The sequence below is a fragment of the Myotis daubentonii genome, chromosome 3 (assembly GCF_963259705.1).
Source record: "Myotis daubentonii chromosome 3, mMyoDau2.1, whole genome shotgun sequence".
NCBI classification, from domain to species: domain Eukaryota; kingdom Metazoa; phylum Chordata; class Mammalia; order Chiroptera; family Vespertilionidae; genus Myotis; species Myotis daubentonii.
This window is the reverse complement of record NC_081842.1, coordinates 81,582,983-81,590,974: the sequence shown is the minus strand read 5'-3', so window position 1 is coordinate 81,590,974 and position 7,992 is coordinate 81,582,983. Positions and strand designations below refer to the sequence as shown.

Here is a 7,992-nt window from a genome sequence, read left to right as displayed (position 1 = left end):
GCAGTCTGGTTGTGGAATAAGAGAACACAGGGATCCTGGTGGTTGTTTCCAATGAAAACAAAACACAATGGATGGATCACCCAACGTGTTGAGGAGGGTTTTATGGCTCTTGTGGAATGTTTGCTTCTAAACTGGTAATAGCCAGAAGGAAACCAAGGGAGAAAAAGTCAACTATTAACTCATCCCTGAAAAGAAGGGTTACACAAAAAAGGTGAGTTTTATTAAACCTTCAAGAGGCAAATGACCTCTACTTGCACCATCTGTTTCAGAGAATAGAAAGAGAAAATATCCCAACAATTGTCTATTATATCTTTGATATCTGTAGTAGATAGGATAATGACCTCCCAAAGATATCCTAATCATTGGAACTTGTGAATATGTTGTGTTACATGGCAAAGGGCAAAGTAGTGGATGGAGCTGAGGTTGCTAATCACCTGAGCTTAAAGAGTTTAAGCTTGAATTGTCCAGGTGGACTGAGTGGAATCTCACAGTTCGTAAGAACAAAATAAATGAACAAAACAGAAACGGACTCATCAATACAGAGAACAAACTAATGGTTGCCAGGGGGGAGGGGGGTTGGGGCTGGGTGATAAAGGTAAAGGGATTAAGAAGCACAAATTGTTAGTTACAAAATATTCACTGGGCTGTAGAGTGCAATATAGAAAATATAATCAGTACTAGTATTATGGTAATAATTATGTATGGTGCCAGGTGGGTACTTGAAATATTGGGGGACCACTTTGTAAAGTATATGATTGTTTAACCACTATGCTGTACACCTAAAACTAATATAAAATAATATTAAGTGTAAAGAGTATTCTAAAAATAAAATTTTAAAAAGTGGAAGAAGGAGTTGGAAGAGAAGGTCTGATGATGTGTTATGAGGAAGGCTCAACCAGCCCTAGCTGGTTTGATTCAGTGAATAGAGCATTGCCCTGCAGACTGAAGAGTCCCAGGTTCAATTCCGGTTAAGGGCACATGCCCGAGTTGCAGGCTCAATCCCCGGCATGCAGGAGGCAGCCGATTAATAATTCTCTCTCATCACTGATGTTTCTATCTCTCCCTCCCTCTCCCTTCATCTCTGAAATCAATAAAAATATATTTTAAAAAAAGAAAGACTCAACCAGTCATTGCTGGCTTTGAAGGAGACCATAGACTAGATAAAAAATTAGGATTCCTATACTAGTAACAACCAATTCCAAATATAAAAGCATCCCATTTTATAAAGTACCTACAAATAAAGCTGCCAGAAGGTGTAAAAGATAATTTATGAAAAAAAAAATCTTTAAATGTAAAAGAAATCCTGAATAAATTGGGAGCTGAGCCACATTGCTGTATGGGATGATTCACTATTATAAAAATGTTTCTTCTCTCCCAAATTAATGTGTAAAGTCAATTCAATCCCATTCAAAATTCCAGCAGGATTTATTTTATGGAGTGAGACAATTAGATTCAAAATTCAAATGGAAGAATAAGGAACGTATTCTGAGGACACTGTTTATATTATATTCTATGAGAAGCTGCCTATTTTAGCAGTATAGGGGCCCAAAAGCCCACCCCAAATAAACAAAGAAACAAAAATAAAAACTTTTGAAAAACAAGAGGTGAGGCCATCTGTCCTACTAGATATCATGATTTATTATAGAACCACTAGAGGCCTGCAGGGAATCAGGCCAAAACCGGCTCTCCAATGTCCCCTGAGGGCTACTGGATTGTGAGAAGGGGCAGGCCAGGCTGAGGGACCCCACCGGTGCACAATCCGGCCCAGAGAAGGATTGTGAGAGGGCTCCAGGGCATGTCTGGCCCATCTCGCCCAGTCCTGATCTTCTGGACCCCAGCAGCAAGCTAACCTACTGGTCAAAGCATCTGCCCTCTGTTGGTCAGTGTGTGTCATAGCGACTGGTTGAATGGTTGAATGAGCAGTGAGACACTTAGCATATTAGGCTTTTATTATATAGGATGATGTTGAATTGATGCAGGGATGTGCAATGGAGCAGAAGAGAGAGTACAGAGAAGACCCATGCATATACAGAACCCTTATGAAAGAAATGGCATTCAAATCAGTGGGGAAATAATAGACTATTCAGTAAATGGATATGCCAATTGGGTCTCCATAGGGGAAAATATAATCCCTCTTATATTGCACATCAGAATGTAAAAAAAGAAACTTTAAAACTAAAACTATTTTGATCTAGATCTAGCTCATCTAGGTTGATCTAGAACCTTTTGTTCAAAAATATAGGAAGATGTGTAAATTGTGTTGATTGCTATATTTTTGTAATAGCAGAACATTGGGAGTAATTTGATATCAGTCAAAAGGGAAATGGATAGAATAAAGCTATTCATATGTTGGAAAATGAACAGCAATTAAAACAAACCAAATATAGAGAAATCTTAATATCTAAGGTGGATGAAAAAGCAAGCTTTAGAATGATTCATATTATAGAATTGCATGTATGTAAATTAAACCCAAAGCAATGTTATAGATGTTTTTGTATTTATGAATGTAGTAAAAGTATAAAAGCTTAGACTGGAAGGCATATATGCAACATTCCTCTTAGTGGCTATCTCTGGGTAGGAAGGGACTTGCATGAGAGTACAATGTCTTGCCTTGAAATATCTGAGTGTTCATTTATATTTTGATTCAATTTAGACTCAGTTCTTTTTATGTCTGGAAACTGTCTGAACACATTTCCAGGAGTCTCAGTTACAGTCAAATTAGTTCTTACTATTTGGGAGCAGATAGAGATTTGTGTTGTAATTTTGAGGACAAGTTATAAAATTTGTATTGGAGCAATTATGACCATTTTTTTTATTTCCCCACTAGTGTACAGTCCAGTAGGAGGACTTTTATTTCAGTTTTTAAATTTATTTTTGAATAATATTAGGTTGATAGAGAAGTTGCAAAGGTGGTCCAAGGAGTTCCTTATGCCCTTCACCAAGCTTGCCACAGTGATAAATGGAAGAAATTAATCCCCAGCTAGTGGAATAGTAAGACGACAAATGCAGTCACACATGTGGTCACCTGAGAGCAGCTTGTTTAAAACGAATGCGTTTTCACCAGTGTGAGAGGTGACATGCTTCTAAGATGGAAACAGTGTATGGGAAGAGAATGAAAAACTTGAACAATTTTTCAATTTGTATCATTAATTGTATTGTGGCATCATTTTAAATTAAGTATTCAATTTATTTGTATTCAATATAATTATCATGCATAAGCAGAAATGAAACAAATTAATTTTAAAATGTTCACCACTGTTATTGGTGTCACTTACTCTGGTCCCAATTTCTCATATAACCTGTTTCCATCTGTCACACCTGAGCTACAGTGTTCTTTTCTAGGCTAGTTGGGTTCTCTGAGCCCCCAGCTTTAACTGACTCCTTCCGTCTCTCCTGATCCTTTCTAATTGCCTGGAGCATCTGCTGTGTAAATTTCTCATGCCGTATTCCTTATCTCTATGTAGTTTTACTTCCCTATAAAGCTTTTACAAATGAGTTCTACCAACATTCTTTCCCCATTTGCATACTCCCTGATCTCCTCTTGTTTAAATGACTGCTGCAATTATTGCATTGAATCTATTCTATATGTACATACTGCTTGTCTGCAATAATAACAAACACTTGTGGCAACTTGCCAAGGATATCTTACATTATCATGGGAACAGAAGTACTAATACACTACTTACCAAAGACACACCAATTTCTATGTTCAACCCTTACTCTCCTCTAAGCTTCTGCCAATTCAATAGACTATTTGGATATCTCTGAGTACCTCAGACTCAACGTCTTGGAGACCTAACTAATAACATCCCCTTTAGACTTGCTCTTCTCTCCATGTTTTCTGTTTAGTCAATGGCACTGTCACCCACCAAGATGTGCAAGTCGGACTGTCATCCTTGAAACTGGATCTCCTTTCCTTATTTTTCATATCCAGTTTTCTTCCAGGGTATGTTGATTCTGTTTCTTTTTTAAAAAAAAAAATATATATTTTATTGATTTTTTTACAGAGAGGAAGGGAGAGGGAGAGTTAGAAACATCAATGAGTGAGAAACATCGATCAGCTGCCTCCTGCACACCCCCTACTGGGGATGTGCCTGCAACCAAGGTACATGCCCTTGACCATAATCGAACCTGGGACCCTTTGGTCCGCAGGCCGACGCTCTATCCACTGAGACAAACCAGTCAGGGCTGATTCTGTTTTTTTACATATCCCACAAATATGTCTGGATTCAAGCTACACACCATCATTGGGCTCATGGACCGTGGCAACAGGCAGTTTGCCGATCTCCCTGTGTTCCCTCTTGCTGTCCTTCAGTGGGTTCTGTAGACAGGACTAGGAGTGGGGCAGGCTTTGCAGGATGCAATCACTTCACACATACTCAAACCCTCTCACCTGCTTGCTTAAAACCCTGTCCTCAGGCTAAACACTAAAGTCCCTTATGTGACCCGTAAGGTCTGGCCCCTGTTTTCCCTTGAAACCCTTACTGTGCTCCGACCACACTAATTTCACATAGTATCATTTCTCTTTTATTCTTGATACCTAGATTGCCTCTGTGACACCCTACTCTATCTAGTTGACCCTTACACTTTTGTCAGATTTCTCCTTCCATGCCACATCCTTACAGAAGTTTTTCTTGACGTCCCTGAATTGGTCAAATCTTCCTATTATTTGTTTTCAGGGCACTTAGTACCTAATGTCCTTATTAGTACATAGTACAGTTATAATATTACATTCTTTTCATTAAGTATTTTTCCTACTAGACCTGCACTCTCCACTACAATAACCTAGCTACATGTGGCTATTTAAATTTAAATTAATTGAAATGAAATAAAATTAAAAATTCCATTTTCTAGTCATGCCAGATGCATTTCAAGGGACTAAAAGCCACAGGTGGCCAGTAGCTACCACATTGGGCAGTGCAGAACAAACAGCGTTTCCATCATTGTAGGAAGCTCTGCAGGACGCATGCACCAGACTATAAGCTCCTTAAGGGCAGACGCTGTTTATTTTCTCCTTTCCTGTTATCTCACTGTCTATCTGTCCGGTTGTCTGTTTTTGTCTTTCCATTGTATTCACAGTGCCTAGCAACATTCTGGCTCACAGAAAACCTTCAAAACATTTGTTAAGCAAATGAAAAAATGAGTTAATTAATGAGCACCTAAAACCTTGTGAGGATGAAGTGGAGCTGTTGAAAGTGTTTCAAATTGTTATAACTCTGTGTGCTTGCCTCTCCAGCTCTTTTCCCACCATCTTTCTGTGCCGCCATAATGATGCGCAGGAATGCCCTGGCTGAGGCTCTAAAGAGTATCAACAATACTGAAAAGAGAGGCAAATGCCAGGTTAGTAGGCCATGCTCCAAAGTCATCCTCTGGTTCTAACTATAATGAGGAAGCATGGTTACATCGGCAAATTTAAAATTATTGATGATCACAGAGCAGAGAGAATTTTTATGAACCTCATTGGCAGGTTAAACAAGTGTGGAGTATTAGCCTGATATTTGATGTGCAGCTCAAAGATCTAGAAAAGTGGTGGAACAATCTGCTCCCAGCTGTTAGATAGGTTTCATTGTACTTACAAGTTCAGTAGGTATCATGGAGCACGAAGAAGCAAGGTAAAAACACACAGGAGGGAAAATACTGGGATTTTAAAAAATTATTATTTTTAAAAAATGTATTGAATGTATTGGGGTGCCATTAGTTAATAAACTTATATAGGTTTCAAGTGTACAATTCTATATTACATCATCTGTATATTGTATTATGCATCTCCTTCCATCTCCAGTTATCCTCCCTTTACCCTCTTCTAGTTTCCCCATCCCCCTTTCCCTCTGGCAATCACCATACTGTTGTCTATGAGTTGTCTTTTTCTTAATCCCTTCACAGTTTCACCCATCCCTCCAACACCCTCCTCTCTAATAGCTGTCAGTTTGCTTTCTGAATCCTTGCTGTTTATTTGTTTGTTTCTTTCATTAGATTCCACATGTAAGATTCCACATATGCTATTTGTCTTTCTCTGACTGGTTTATTTCACTTAACATAGTACTACTCTCCGGGTTCATCCATGCTGTCACAAAAGGTAAGATTTCTTCCTCTTCCTCCTCCTCCTCCTCCTCCTCCTCCTCCTCCTCCTCCTCCTCCTCCTCCTCCTCCTCCTCCTCCTCCTTCTTTTCTCCTCCTCCTCCTTCCAATTAGTATTCCACTGTGTAAATATAACAAAGCTTTTTTATCCACTCATCTACTGATGGGCACTTGGGATGCTTCCAAATCTTGGCCTTTGTAAATAATGCTGCAATGAACATAGAGTGCATATATTCTTTTAAATTAGTGTTTCAGGGTTTCTTTTAATATATTACCAGAACTGGAATTGCTGGTAGTATATTCTGACATAAGACAGTGCGATTTTTTTTAAGGAAACTCTATACTGTTTTCCACAATGGTGGCACTAATCTGCATTCCCACCAAGAGTACATAAGGATTCCCTTTTCTATACATCCTCACCAATACTAGTTTGTTGACTTATTGATGATAGCCATTCTGACAGCTGTGAGGCGATATCTCATTGTGGTTTTAATTTGCATTTCTCTGGTGATTAGTGATGTTGAGCATCTTTTTCTATGTCTATTGGCCATCTGTGTGTCCTCTTTGGAGAAGTGTGCATTCAGGTTCTTTGGCCATTTTTAAAAATTGAATTGTTTTTGTTGGATTGTTTTTTGGTATTGAGTTGTATAAGTTCTTTATAAATTTTGGATATTAACCTCTTATCAGATGTACCATTGGAAAATTTGTTCTCCTATTCAGTGGGTTGTCTTTTTCTTTTGTTGATGGTTTCCTCTGCTATGCAAAATATTTTAGTTTGAGGTTGTCCCATTTGTTTATTTTTTTTCTTTTGTTTTCCTTGCCTGAGGTGACATATCAGAAAAAAATATTGCTATGAGAAATGTCTGAGATTTCACTGCCTATGTTTTCCTCCAGGATTATTATGGTATTGTAACTTACATTATTTAAGTTTATTTTTGTGTATGGTGTATAAAGGTAGTCTAATTTTTTTTTTATTTTTTTCAACTATCTGTCCAATTTTCCCAATAGTATTTATTGAATAGACTAGGGGCCCGGTGCACGAAATTCGTGCACTGGGTGTGTGTGTGGTGGGGGGGAGTGCCCCTCAGCCCAGCCTGCCCCCTCTCACATACTGGGAGCCCTCAGGCATTGACCCCCATCACCCTCCAATTGCAGGATCGGCCCCTTGCCCAGGCCTGATGCCTCGGCCAGAGGCGTAGACTCCCATCACCCTCCGATCGCCTGATCGGCCCCTTGCCCAGGCCTGACGCCTCCGCCAGAGGTGTCAGGCTTGGACAGGGGACCCCCATCTCCCCCTGATCACTGGCTCTGGCCCCCGCCCAGGCCTGAGGCCTCTGGCCCAGGAATCATGCCTGGGCAGGGGACCCCCATCTCCCTCTGATCGCTTGCTCCACCCCCCGCCCAAGCCTGACGCCTCTGACCCAGGCTTCAGGCCTGGGCAAGGGGACCATCATATCCCCCCAATCCCCGGCTCAGCCCCCTACCCAGGCCTGATGCCTCGGCCAGAGGAATTGACCCTCATCACCCTCCAATCACCAATCACCGGGTCGGCCCCTTGACCAGGCCTGAGGCCTCCGGCAGAGGCATCTGGCCCGGGCAGCGGGGACCCACAGCTGCAGCGGCCCCGCGATCATGGGCTTCGCTTTAGGCCCAGGCAAGGGACCCCTAGCTCCCAGGACTGCCAGCTTCGACCTTGCCCAGCTCCCATCGCTGGCTCCACCCCTATTTCCTGCTATCACTGGCCAGGGCAGCAAAGGCACCTGATTCTCTGATCATGGCTGGGGGGCAGGGCAAAGGCAGCCCCAGGGCCGCCTTTGCCCTGCCCCCCAGCTCTTAGCTCCCCCCTGATTTTCCGATCACTGTCAGTGGCAGGGGGCTTCTTCCTGCTTTCCCTTTCGCCTCCCTGCATTGTGC

The 7,992-nt window shown here is 41.2% G+C and overlaps 1 pseudogene; it reads left to right on the top strand.

The window, feature by feature from the left end:
* Positions 1-5,265: 5,265 nt before the first annotated feature.
* Positions 5,266-5,649, top strand: LOC132229309 (small ribosomal subunit protein uS8-like; annotated as a pseudogene).
* Positions 5,650-7,992: the final 2,343 nt, after the last annotated feature.